The sequence below is a fragment of the Pseudophryne corroboree genome, chromosome 7, assembly GCF_028390025.1.
Source record: "Pseudophryne corroboree isolate aPseCor3 chromosome 7, aPseCor3.hap2, whole genome shotgun sequence".
Taxonomy (NCBI): domain Eukaryota; kingdom Metazoa; phylum Chordata; class Amphibia; order Anura; family Myobatrachidae; genus Pseudophryne; species Pseudophryne corroboree.
The window spans coordinates 360,820,645-360,834,779 of NC_086450.1; the positions used below are offsets into that span (position 1 = coordinate 360,820,645).

General features: G+C 49.6%; 1 protein-coding gene across 2 annotated transcripts in view; it reads right to left on the reverse strand.

Moving 5' to 3' along the window:
* Window positions 1-14,135, reverse strand: part of PMS2 (PMS1 homolog 2, mismatch repair system component) — a 292,359-nt gene that overhangs the window by 235,118 nt on the left and 43,106 nt on the right. The window lies entirely within an intron of this gene.

The window sequence follows — 14,135 nt, forward strand, 5'->3', positions numbered from 1 at the left end:
TAAGAATTTGATAGTGTGGGCTGGCTCCTCCCTCTATGCCCCTCCTACCAGACTCCGTTTAGAAAATGTGCCCGGAGGAGCCGGTCACGCTTATGGAAGCTCCTGAAGAGTTTTCTGCATTTAATTTCAGGCAGGACTGGCTGGTACCAGCCTTCCTGCTTCGTGGCATTTAGGGAGGGACCCAGCCTCTTGAAGGGTTAATGGTCCCGTTCCCCGCTATTCGCAAGCCCCACCACGGCGAGCGTACATTCCCGCAGCATGCCGACACCCCTAACAGAGCCAGAAGAGTGGTGAGTACTAAGCCGGCGTTCCGGTTAGCAGGTCTCCAGCTATTATGGTGGCACGAGGGTACGGAGACGCACGGCTTCTAACCAGGGCGGAATGCGTCTCCAGACTCAGTACACAACTGCGTCTCGGTACACTGTACATAGTACCCACACTGGCAAACACAGCCTTAAAACGGATCTCACTCCATTTTTGAAAACTAGATTGCCTCAGTCAGTATAAAAAAAAAGCAGGAAGACCGCGCGCCGGGGCTTCATTATGAGCGGATCTAGCAGCTCACCAACGCCATTTTCCCTCTGCTGTGGACACAGACGCTGACGTGCAGCTCCTCTGGAGTGACTCCAGATTACCTCAGCGGTACCAGGGGGTCATAGCGGGGGGGAGGGGGGGGGAGCGATTACTAGTGTACTAAGTCCCCAATCTGGGTACTTAGTCTGCGACCCGGCTAAGCTTGGCATTAGCGATAAGGGCGCTGTGTGCTGGCTCCACTACCTCTGTGTATCCCTAGAAGGGCTCCTTGTGGGTTAATTGTGCTTTTAACCTTTCTTGTGTGTGTGTTCTGTCACATTTACAATTATGTCAGGCAAAGAGTGTGTTTCATGTACGGCAGAGTGTTCCTCTTCCTAAGGGAGCTCACTAATATGTACTCCGTGTAGTGCACCCTCCCAGGCTAGCGGGGCTGAACCAGCATGGCTGGATTCCATTAAAGGAATGATTTCTAATAAATTGTCCTGCAATGAGAAAGAGACGCAATACTTAAGACAGTCTGTGGATGAGTTTATGAACAGAGACTCCGTCCCCAAACCAGCGTCTCAGTCCCCTGCCATTTGTCCGCAAAAGTGAACTCTGGCCCATGTTCTGCAGTCTGACTCTGACGCTGAAGGGTCAGACATGGAGGAGGGGGAGGTGGATACAGAAGGGGGGATGCTGCTCTGTCACAGGGAATAGAGGCTCTTATAGAAGCTATCAGAGACGTTCTGAAAATTTCTGATAAGGTGACAGGAGTGTGAGGAATCTTATTTTAATGTAAAAAAGTAGTCCTCAGTCACTTTTCCTGTGTCAAAGGAATTGAATACCTTGTTTGAAGAATGATGGGTTAATCCTGATAGGAAATTTCAAATCCCGAAAAGGTTACTCTTATCTTTTCTTTTTCTTCCTGAGGATAGGAAAAGATGGGAACAGCCACCGATAGTGGATGCATCAGTGTCAAGGTTGTCACGGAAAATAGTACTGCCTGTCCCTGGTGCAGCCTCCCTAAAAGATACGGCTGATCGTAAAATTGAGACTACACTCAAATCCTTGTACACAGCTGCTGGGTGGCCCAGAGACCCACTATTGCATGTGTGTGGATTACACAAGCCATTGCTAAATGGTCAGGTAACCTAATTGAGGGGGTTAGATTGCTTACATAGGGGGGATATGGTTTTACTCCTGCAATATAAACAGGACTCTGCAAACTTTAAGGTGGAAGCCATAAAAGAGATAGGCTTGCTTAATGCACGCACCACTGCTATGACAGTGTCAGCACGCAGGGGCTTGTGGCTACGCCAATGGACTGCTGATGCGGACTCCAGGAAAGGCGTGGAATGTCTACCATTCACAGGAAAGGCTTTATTTGGAGACGAACTAGACAAATGGATCTCCAAAGCTACTGCGGGTAAGTCTACATATCTTCCTTCCGCAGCACCCCCAGCCAGGAAAGCTAACTCAGCTACAAGTTTACAGTCCTTTCGGATGGCCAAGTTTAAGGGCAAATCCAAAGGAGCTTCTACAGCCACCAGAGGCGCAAGAGGCAAACCACGCAAACCAGCAACTGCCGGTTTTCAGGAACAGAGCTCAGGCTCTGCTTCCTCAAAGCCTTCAGCGTGACAGTGGACCGCGATGCCTGGAAGACTGGCAGGTGGGAGCCCGACTAAAATTCTTCAGTCACACCTGGACAAGTACGTGCCAGAATCCCTGGGTCATAGATCTTATTTCCCAGGGCTACACTGGAGTTCCAAGAGCTCCCACCTCACAGATTATTCAAATCAGGCTTATTAGCTTCACAAGAGGCAAGTATAACTTTACAGGACGCCATTCAAATACTGGTACAGACTCACATCATTGTTCCAGTTCCACCTCATCTACAAACCAAGGGATACTATTCCAACTTATTTGTAGTACCGAAATCGGACGGTTCGGTAAGGCCGATTCAGAACCTCAAGTTGTTGAACCCGTACTTACGAGTGTTCAAATTCAAGATGGAGTCTCTGAGAGTGGTGATCTCTGGATATCAAGGATGCGTACCTTCACATTCCGATCTGGCCACCTCATCAGGCTTATCTACGGTTTGCACTGCAGGACTGTCACTACCAGTTCCAGGCCCTGCCATTTGGTCTCTCCACGGCACCGAGGGTGTTCCCCAAAGTGATGGCAGAGATGTTTTTACTACGCAAGCAAGCAGTGAACATAATTCCGTACCTGGATGATCTTCTGATAAAGGCGCCGTCCAGGATGAGGTTGCCAGACAGCAGTGGTCTCTCAACAAGACTTCTCCAGAATAACAGGTGGATTCTGAACCCTCCGAAATCTCACCTAGAGCCAACACGGAGGCTTCCATTCCTGGGAATGATAATGGACACGGAGTTGCAGAAGGTGTTCCTTTTTCAGCTGGAAAAGGCATTAGTAATCCAGTCAATGGTTCGGGATGTCCTGAAGCCAACCCAGATATCTGTGCATCTATGCATTCGCCTTCTGGGGAAAATGGTGGCCTCTTACGAGGCGCTTCAATACGGAAGGTTAAACACAAGACCCTTCCAGCTCAATCTGTTGGACAAATGGTCCGAATCGCATCTTAACATGCACCAGAGGATCCGCCTGTCGCCAAAAGCCAGGATCTCCCTTCTGTGGTGGCTACAGACTTCTCACCTCGTCGTGGGTCGGAGGTTCAGAATTCAAATTGGATTCTGTTAACCACAGACGCAAGCCTCAGAGGTTGGGTAGCAATCACCCAGGGGGTGCAGTTTCAATGAAGATGGTCAAGTCAGGAAGTCATCCTTCCAATCAACATTCTGGAACACAGGGTCATATACAGCGCCCTTCTGCAGGCCTCATATCTTCTTCAAGATCACGCCATTCAGGTCCAGTTGGACAATGTGACGGCAGTAACGTACATAAACAGACAGGGTGAAACAAAAAGCAGAGCAGTAATGTCAGAGGTGTCAAGAATTTTCCTCTGGGCAGAAAGACATGCTGTGGAGTTGTCAGCATTCTTCATTCCGAGAGTAGACAACTGGGGAGCAGACTTCCTCAGCAGACATGACCTGCACCCGGGGGAGTGGAGCCTTCACCCAAGGTGTTCAGGTTTGACACGTCGGTGGGGATATCCACAAATCGACATGATGGCCTCTCGTCTCAACAAGAAGCTCAAGCGGTATTGTTCCAGGTCGAGAGACCCACAGGCAGTGGCGGTGGGCGCTCTGACGACTCCATGGGTCTATCAGATTGTGTACGTGTTTCTTCCACTTCCTCTAATCCCAAGGATTAAAGAATAAAAAGGGAAAAGGTTCAAGCAATACTCATTGCCCCGGACTGGCCAAGAAGGGCATGGTACGCGGACCTTCTGGAGATGCTCCTCGAAGATCCGTGGCCTCTACCTTTTCGCGAGGATCTTCTGCAACAAGGCCCAGTCTATCAAGACTTACCGCGGCTAAATTTGACGGCATGGAAGTTGAACGGCTGATTCAAGCCAGGAGAGGGATCCCCGACAAGGTTATCCCGACTATGATCCAAGCCAGGAAGGGGGTAACATCCCATTACCACCGTATTTGGAAGAATTACGTCTCTTGGTGTGAAAGCAGAAATTATTCTGCGGTGGAATTTCATCAGGGATGTTTCCTGCTTTTTCTGCAGGCAGGTGTGGATGTGGGCCTCCGTCTGGACTCCATAAAAGTCCAGATTTCGGCCTTAGCCATTTTCTTTCAGAAACAATTGGCTTCTCTCCCTGAGGTCTAGACGTTCTTGAAGGGTGTTCTGCACATCCAACCTCCCTTTGTGCCTCCCACGGCCCCTTGGGATCTCAATTTGGTGCTGCAGTTCCACCAATCGGACTGGTTTGAACCATTACCGGAGGTAGACATAAAATATCTTACGTGGAAGACTGTCACACTGTTGGCCTTGGCTTCGGCGACGTGTGTGTCAGAGCTGGGGGCGTCGTCTCACAAGAGCTCCTATTTAATTTTCCATGAGGATAGAGCTGAACTCAGAACTCGTCAGCAATTTCTTCCCAAAGTGGTGTCTGCATTTCACATCAACCAACCTATCGTGGTTCCGGTGGTTACAGACACCTCTGCTACTTTAAAGTCTTTGGATGCTGTGAGGGCTTTGCAAAGTGAACAGCTTGTCACAGAAAATCGGACGCGCTGTTTGTTCTTTATGATCCCAATAAGATTGGGTGTCCTGCTTCGAAGCAGTTCATTGCACGCTGGATCAGGCTCACTATCCAGCATGTGCACTTATGGTGAAGGGAGAGGGATCCTTCAGGAAAGTGTGTCTCTTCCAGCTGCTGTATTGCGCACGAGTTTTTCCTTATTTTTACCTACATCACTATCCAGCATGCTTATTCCACAGCAGGATTGCCGGTTCCAAAATCTGTACAGGCTCACTCTACTAGGTCGGTGGGTTCTTCTTGGTCGGCTGCCCGTGGTGTCTCGGCTTTACAGCTCTGCTGAGCAGCTACTTGGTCTGGTTCAAACACGTTTGCCAAGTTCTACACGTTCGATACTTTGGCCTCTGAGGACCTTCAGTTTGGTCAATCAGTTCTACAGGAACCTCAGCACTCCCCCACCCGGTTTGGGAGCTTTGGTACTTCCCCATGGTACTAAATGGACCCTATTATCCTCTAGGACGTAAGAGAAAATAAGAATTTACTTACCGATAATTCTATTTCTCATAGTCCGTAGTGGATGCTGGGAACTCCGTAAGGACCATGGGCAATAGCGGCTCCGCAGGAGACTGGGCACAAAAGTAAAGCTTTAGGACTACCTGGTGTGCACTGGCTCCTCCCCCTATGACCCTCCTCCAAGCCTCAGTTAGGATACTGTGCCCGGACGAGCGTACACAATAAGGAAGGATTTATGAATCCCGGGTAAGACTCATACCAGCCACACCGATCACACCGTACAACTTGTGATCTGAATCCAGTTAACAGCATGATAACAGAGGAGCCTCTGGAAAGATGGCTCACAACCACAATAACCCGATTTTTGTAACAATAACTATGTACAAGTATTGCAGACAATCCGCACTTGGGATGGGCGCCCAGCATCCACTACGGACTATGAGAAATAGAATTATCGGTAAGTAAATTCTTATTTTCTCTGACGTCCTAGTGGATGCTGGGAACTCCGTAAGGACCATGGGGATTATACCAAAGCTCCCAAACGGGCGGGAGAGTGCGGATGACTCTGCAGCACCGAATGAGAGAACTCCAGGTCCTCCTCAGCCAGGGTATCAAATTTGTAGAATTTAGCAAACGTGTTTGCCCCTGACCAAGTAGCTGCTCGGCAAAGTTGTAAAGCCGAGACCCCTCGGGCAGCCGCCCAAGATGAGCCCCTTTCCGTGTGGAATGGGCTTTTACAGATTTTGGCTGTGGCAGGCCTGCCACAGAATGTGCAAGCTGAATTGTACTACAAATCCAACGAGCAATAGTCTGCTTAGAAGCAGGAGCACCCAGCTTGTTGGGTGCATACAGAATAAACAGCGAGTCAGATTTTCTGACTCCAGCCGTCCTGGAAACATATATTTTCAGGGCCCTGACTACGGTTAGCAACTTGGAGTCCTCCAAGTCCCTAGTAGCCGCAGGTACCACAATAGGCTGGTTCACGTGAAACGCTGAAAACACCTTAGGGAGAAATTGAGGATGAGTCCTCAATTCCGCCCTGTCTGGAAGATCAGATAAGGGCCTTTACAGGATAAAGCCCCCAATTCTGACACGCGCCTGGCCGAGGCCAGGGCCAACAACATGACCACTTTCCATGTGAGATATTTTAACTCCACAGACTCAAGTGGTTCAAACCAATGTGACTTTAGGAACCCCAAAACTACATTGAGATCCCAAGGTGCCACTGGAGGCACAAAAGGAGGCTGTATATGCAGTACCCCTTTTACAAAACGTCTGAACTTCAGGAACTGAAGATAATTCTTTCTGGAAGAAAATTGACAGGGCCGAAATTTGAACCTTAATGGACCCCAATTTTAGGCACATAGACACTCCTGTTTACAGGAAATGCAGGAATCGACCTAGTTGAAAATTCCTCCATCGGGGCCTTACTGGCCTCGCACCCCGCAACATATTTTCGCCAAATGCGGTGATAATGCTTTGCGGTTACATCCTTCCTGGCTTGATCAGGGTAGGGATGACTTCATCCGGAATGCCTTTTTCCTTCAGGATCCGGCGTTCAACCGCCCTGCCGTTAAACGCAGCCGCGGTAAGTCTCGGAATAGACAGGGTCCTTGCTGGAGCAGGTCCCTTCTTAGAGGTAGAGGCCACGGGTCCTCCGTGAGCATCTCTTGAAGTTCCGGGTACCAAGTCCTTCTTGGCCAATCCGGAGCCACGAGTATAGTTCTTACTCCCCTCCGTCTTATAATTCTCAGTACTTTTGGTATGAGAGGAAGAGGAGGGAACACATACACTGACTGGTACACCCACGGTGTTACCAGAGCGTCCACAGCTATTGCCTGAGGGTCCCTTGACCTGGCGCAATACCTGTCCAATTTTTTGTTTAGGCGGGACGCCATCATGTCCACCTTTGGTTTTTCCCAATGGTTTACAATCATGTGGAAGACTTCTGTGAAGTCCCCACTCTCCCGGTTGGAGGCCGTGCCTGCTGAGGAAGTCTGCTTCCCAGTTGTCCACTCCCGGAATGAATACTGCTGACAGTGCTATCCCATGATTTTCCGCCCAGCGAAGAATCCTTGCAGCTTCTGCCATTGACTGCTTCTTGTGCCACCCTGTCTGTTTACATGGGTGACTGCCGTGATGTTGTCCGACTGGATCAACACCGGCTGACCTTGAAGCAGAGGTCTTGCTAAGCTGAGAGCATTGTAAATGGCCCTTAGCTCCAGGATATTTATGTGAAATGATGTCTCCAGGCTTGACCATAAGCCCTGGAAATTTTTTCCCTGTGTGACTGCTCCCCAGCCTCGCAGGCTGGCATCCGTGGTCACCAGGACCCAGTCCTGAATGCCGACTCTGCGGCCCTCTAGAAGATGAGCACTCTGCAACCACCACAGGATGGACACCCTTGTCCTTGGTGACCGGGTTATCCGCTGATGCATCTTAAGATGCGACCCGGACCATTTGTCCAGCAGGTCCCACTGGAAAGTTCTTGCGTGGAATCTGCCGAATGGCTTTGCTTCGTAGGAAGCTACCATTTTTCCCAGAACCCTTGTGCATTGATGCACTGAGACTTGGCTCGGTTTTAGGAGGTTCCTGACTAGCTCGGATAACTCCCTGGCTCTCTCCTCCGGGAGAAACACCTTTTTCTGAACTGTGTCCAGAATCATCCCTAGGAACAGAAGACGATTCGTCGGAACCAGCTGCGATTTTGGAATATTGAGAATCCAATCGTGCTGTCGCAACACTACCTGAGATAGTGCTACACCGACCTCCAACTGTTCCCAGGATCTTACCCTTATCAGGAGATCGTCCAAGTAAGGGATAACTAAAAACTCCCTTCCTTCGAAGGAGTATCATAATTTCGGCCATTACCTTGGTAAAGACCCGGGGTGCCGTGGACCATCCAAACGGCAGCGTGTGAAACTGATAGTGACAGTTCTGTACCACAAACCTGAGGTACCCTTGGTGAGAAGGGTAAATTTGGACATGAAGGTAAGCATCCTTGATGTCCAGAGACACCATGTAGTCCCCTTCTCTTGAATTTGAACCTCTGTATGTAAGTGTTCAAAGATTTTAGATTTAAAATCGGTCTCACCGAGCCGTCCGGCTTCGGTACCACAACAGTGTGGAGTAATACCCCTTTCCCTGTTGCAGGAGGGGTACCTTAATTATCACCTGCTGGGAATACAGCTTGTGAATGGCTTCCAACACTGCCTCCCTGTCTGCTTGTAAAGCCCCAGCGTCATGCTGAGGGCTTGGCAGAGGCGGAAGAGGGCTTCTGTTCCTGGGAACTGGCCGATTTCTGCAGCCGTTTCCCTCTCCCTCTGTCACGGGGCAGAAATGAGGAACCTTTTGCCCACGTGCCCTTATGGGAACGAAAGGACTGCGCCTGATAATACGGCGTCTTCTTATGTTGAGAGGCGACCTGGGGTAAAAACGTGGATTTCCCAGCTGTTGCCGTGGCCACCAGGTCTGAAAGACCGACCCCAAATAACTCCTCCCCTTTATAAGGCAATACTTCCATATGCCATTTGGAATCCACATCACCTGACCACTGTCGTGTCCATAACCCTCTTCTGGCAGAAATGGACAGCGCACTTACTCTTGATGCCAGTCGGCAAATATCCCGCTGTGCATCACCCATATATAGAAATGCATCTTTTAAATGCTCTACAGGCAATAATATACTGTCCCTATCTAGGGTATCAATATTTTCAGTCAGGGAATCCGACCACGCCAACCCAGCACTGCACATCCAGGCTGAGGCGATTGCTGGTCGCAGTATAACACCAGTATGTGTGTAAATACATTTTAGGATACCCTCCTGCTTTCTATCAGCAGGATCCTTAAGGGCGGCCATCTCAGGAGAGGGTAGAGCCCTTGTTTTGACAAGCGTGTGAGCGCTTTATCCCCCCTAGGGGGTGTTTCCCAACGCACCCTAACCTCTGGCGGGAAAGGATATATGCCAATAACTTTTTAGAAATTATCAGTTTTTTTATCGGGGGAAACCCACGCTTCATCACACACCTCATTTAATTTCTCAGATTCAGGAAAACTACAGGTAGTTTTTCCTCACTGAACATAATACCCCTATTGGTGGTACTCGTATTATCAGAAATGTGTAAAACATTTTCCATTGCCTCAATCATGTAACGTGTGGCCCTACTGGAAGTCATATTTGTCTCTTCACCGTCGACACTGGAGTCAGTATCCGTGTCGGCGTCTGTATTTGCCATCTGAGGTAACGGGCGCTTTAGAGCCCCTGACGGCCTATGAGACGTCTGGACAGGCACAAGCTGAGTAGCCGGCTGTCTCATGTCAATCACTGTCTTTTGTAAAGAGCTGACACTGTCATGTAATTCCTTCCAGCAGTTCATCCACTCAGGTGTCGACCCCCTAGGGGGTGACATCCCTATTACAGGCAATTTGCTCCGCCTCCACATCATTTTCCTCCTCATACATGTCGACACAAACGTACCGACACACAGCACACACACAGGGAATGCTCTGATAGAGGACAGGACCCCACTAGCCCTTTGGGGAGACAGAGGGAGAGTTTGCCAGCACACACCAGAGCGCTATATATATACAGGGATAACCTTATATAAGTGTTTTTCCCCTTATAGCTGCTGTATTGTTTATACTGCGCCTAATTAGTGCCCCCCTCTCTTTTTTAACCCTTTCTGTAGTGTAGTGACTGCAGGGGAGAGCCAGGGAGCTTCCCTCCAACGGAGCTGTGAGGGAAAATGGCGCCAGTGTGCTGAGGAGATAGGCTCCGCCCCTTTCTCGGCGGCCTTTTCTCCCGTTTTTCAGTGTAATCTGGCAGGGGTTAAAATTCATCCATATAGCCCTGGGGGCTATATGTGATGTATTTTCGCCAGCCAAGGTGTTTTTTTATTGCTGCTCAGGGCGCCCCCCCCTAGCGCCCTGCACCCTCAGTGACCGAAGTGTGAAGTGTGCTGAGGAGCAATGGCGCACAGCTGCAGTGCTGTGCGCTACCTTGGTGAAGACAGGATGTCTTCTGCCGCCGATTTTCCGGACCTCTTCTTGCTTCTGGCTCTGTAAGGGGGCCGGCGGCGCGGCTCTGGGACCGGACTCCATGGCTGGGCCTGTGTTCGATCCCTCTGGAGCTAATGGTGTCCAGTAGCCTAAGAAGCCCAATCCACTCTGCACGCAGGTGAGTTCGGTTCTTCTCCCCTTAGTCCCTCGATGCAGTGAGCCTGTTGCCAGCAGGTCTCACTGAAAATAAAAAACCTAAAACTAAACTTTTCACTAAGCAGCTCAGGAGAGCCCCTAGTGTGCACCCTTCTCGTTCGGGCACAAAAATCTAACTGAGGCTTGGAGGAGGGTCATAGGGGGAGGAGCCAGTGCACACCAGGTAGTCCTAAAGCTTTACTTTTGTGCCCAGTCTCCTGCGGAGCCGCTATTCCCCATGGTCCTTACGGAGTTCCCAGCATCCACTAGGACGTCAGAGAAAATAAGTTTTTAATTACCTACCGGTAAAGCCAGGATACTGGGTGCCCGCTTGGTGCTTCGCTCTTCCTGCACTGTTACTTGGTTAAGTATTGTTGGTTCAGCCGTTGCTGTTACTGTTTTCAAGTTTGGTTAGCTTGGCTTTCCTCTTGTTTGTGTGTGCTGGTTCGGAATCTCACCACTTTCCTTTTATATCCTTCTCTCAAAGTATGTCCGTCTCCTCGGCACAGTTTCCTAGACTGCGTCTAGTAGGAAGGGCATAGAGGGAGGAGCCAGCCCACACTATCAAATTCTTAAAGTGCCAATGGCTCCTAGTGGACCCATCAATACCCCATGGTACTAAATGGATCCCAGTATCCTCTACGGACGACGAGAAAAGGATTTACCAGTAGGTAATTAAAATCCTATTTTCAAGCTGTTGTTTGCTCTTAGGGAGATCAACATGTTTGTTTCACTGTTGTTGGTGAGAAAATAAGAATTTACTTACCGATAATTCTATTTCTCATAGTCCGTAGTGGATGCTGGGGACTCCGAAAGGACCATGGGGAATAGCGGCTCCGCAGGAGACTGGGCACAAAGTAAAAGCTTTAGGACTAGCTGGTGTGCACTGGCTCCTCCCCCTATGACCCTCCTCCAAGCCTCAGTTAGGATACTGTGCCCGGACGAGCGTACACAATAAGGAAGGATTTTGAATCCCGGGTAAGACTCATACCAGCCACACCAATCACACCGTACAACTTGTGATCTGAACCCAGTTAACAGCATGATAACAGAAGGAGCCTCTGGAAAGATGGCTCACAACAACAATAACCCGATTTTTGTAACAATAACTATGTACAAGTAATGCAGACAATCCGCACTTGGGATGGGCGCCCAGCATTCACTACGGACTATGAGAAATAGAATTATCGGTAAGTAAATTCTTATTTTCTCTGACGTCCTAGTGGATGCTGGGGACTCCGAAAGGACCATGGGGATTATACCAAAGCTCCCAAACGGGCGGGAGAGTGCGGATGACTCTGCAGCACCGAATGAGAGAACTCCAGGTCCTCCTCAGCCAGGGTATCAAATTTGTAGAATTTAGCAAACGTGTTTGCCCCAGACCAAGTAGCTGCTCGGCAAAGTTGTAAAGCCAAGACCCCTCGGGCAGCCGCCCAAGATGAGCCCACTTTCCGTGTGGAATGGGCTTTTACAGATTTTGGCTGTGGCAGGCCTGCCACAGAATGTGCAAGCTGAATTGTACTACAAATCCAACGAGCAATCGTCTGCTTAGAAGCAGGAGCACCCAGCTTGCTGGGTGCATACAGGATAAACAGCGAATCAGATTTTCTGACTCCAGCCGTCCTGGAAACATATATTTTCAGGGCCCTGACTACGTCCAGCAACTTGGAATCCTCCAAGTCCCTAGTAGCCGCAGGCACCACAATAGGCTGGTTTAAGTGAAATGCTGAAACCACCTTAGGAAGAAATTGAGGACGAGTCCTCAATTCTGCCCTGTCCGTATGAAAAATTAGGTAAGGGCTTTTATAGGATAAAGCCGCCAATTCTGAGACACGCCTGGCTGAAGCCAGGGCTAACAGCATTACCACTTTCCATGTGAGATATTTTAAGTCCACAGTGGTGAGTGGTTCAAACCAATGTGATTTTAGGAATCCCAAAACTACATTGAGATCCCAAGGTGCCACTGGAGGCACAAAAGGAGGCTGTATATGCAGTACTCCCTTGACAAACGTCTGAACTTCAGGAACAGAAGCCAGTTCTTTTTGGAAGAATATTGACAGGGCCGAAATTTGAACCTTAATGGACCCTAATTTGAGGCCCATAGACAGTCCTGTTTGCAGGAAATGCAGGAAACGACCCAGTTGAAATTCCTCTGTAGGGGCCTTCCTGGCCTCGCACCACGCAACATATTTACGCCAAATACGGTGATAATGTTGTATGGTTACATCCTTCCTGGCTTTGATCAGGGTAGGGATGACTTCATCCGGAATGCCTTTTTCCTTCAGGATCCGGCGTTCAACCGCCATGCCGTCAAACGCAGCCGCGGTAAGTCTTGGAACAGACATGGTCCCTGCTGGAGCAGGTCCTTTCTTAGAGGTAGAGGCCACGGGTCTTCCGTGAGCATCTCTTGAATTTCCGGGTACCAAGTCCTTCTTGGCCAATCCGGAGCCACGAGTATAGTCTTTACTCCTCTCCTTCTTATGATTCTCAGTACTTTTGGTATGAGAGGAAGAGGAGGGAACACATACACTGACTGGTACACCCACGGTGTTACCAGAGCGTCCACAGCTATTGCCTGAGGGTCCCTTGACCTGGCGCAATATCTGTCCAGTTTTTTGTTGAGGCGGGACGCCATCATGTCCACCTTTGGTTTTTCCCAACGGTTCACAATCATGTGGAAAACTTCTGGGTGAAGTCCCCACTCCCCCGGGTGAAGATCGTGTCTGCTGAGGAAGTCTGCTTCCCAGTTGTCCACTCCCGGAATGAACACTGCTGACAGTGTTATCACATGATTCTCCGCCCAGCGAAGAGAATCCTTGCCACTTCCATCATTGCCCTCCTGCTTCTTGTGCCGCCCTGTCTGTTTACGTGGGCGACTGCCGTGATGTTGTCCGACTGGATCAACACCGGCTGACCCTGAAGCAGAGGTCTTGCCTGACTTAGGGCATTGTAAATGGCCCTTAGTTCCAGGATATTTATGTGAAGTGACGTTTCCATGCTTGACCACAAGCCCTGGAAATTTTTTCCCTGTGTGACTGCTCCCCAGCCTCTCAGGCTGGCATCCGTGGTCACCAGGACCCAATCCTGAATGCCGAATCTGCGGCCCTCTAGGAGATGAGCACTCTGTAACCACCACAGGAGAGACACCCTTGTCCTTGGAGACAGGGTTATCCGCTGATGCATTTGAAGATGCGATCCGGACCATTTTTCCAGCAGATCCCACTGAAAAGTTCTTGCGTGGAATCTGCCGAATGGAATCGCTTCGTAAGAAGCCACCATCTTTCCCAGGACCCTTGTGCATTGATGTACTGACACTTGGCCTGGTCTTAGGAGGTTCCTGACTAGGTCGGATAACTCCTTGGCTTTCTCCTCCGGGAGAAACACCTTTTTCTGTACTGTGTCCAGAATCATCCCTAGGAACAGCAGACGTGTCGTCGGAATCAGCTGTGATTTTGGAATATTTAGAATCTATCCGTGCTGTCGTAGTACTACTTGAGATAGTGCTACTCCGACCTCTAACTGTTCTCTGGACCTTGCCCTTATCAGGAGATCGTCCAAGTAAGGGATAATTAAGACGCCTTTTCTTCGAAGAAGAATCATCATTTCGGCCATTACCTTGGTAAAGACCCGGGGTGCCGTGGACAATCCAAACGGCAGCGTCTGAAACTGATAGTGACAGTTCTGTACCACAAACCTGAGGTACCCTTGGTGAGAAGGGCAAATTGGGACATGGAGGTAAGCATCCTTGATGTCCAGAGACACCATATAGTCCCCTTCT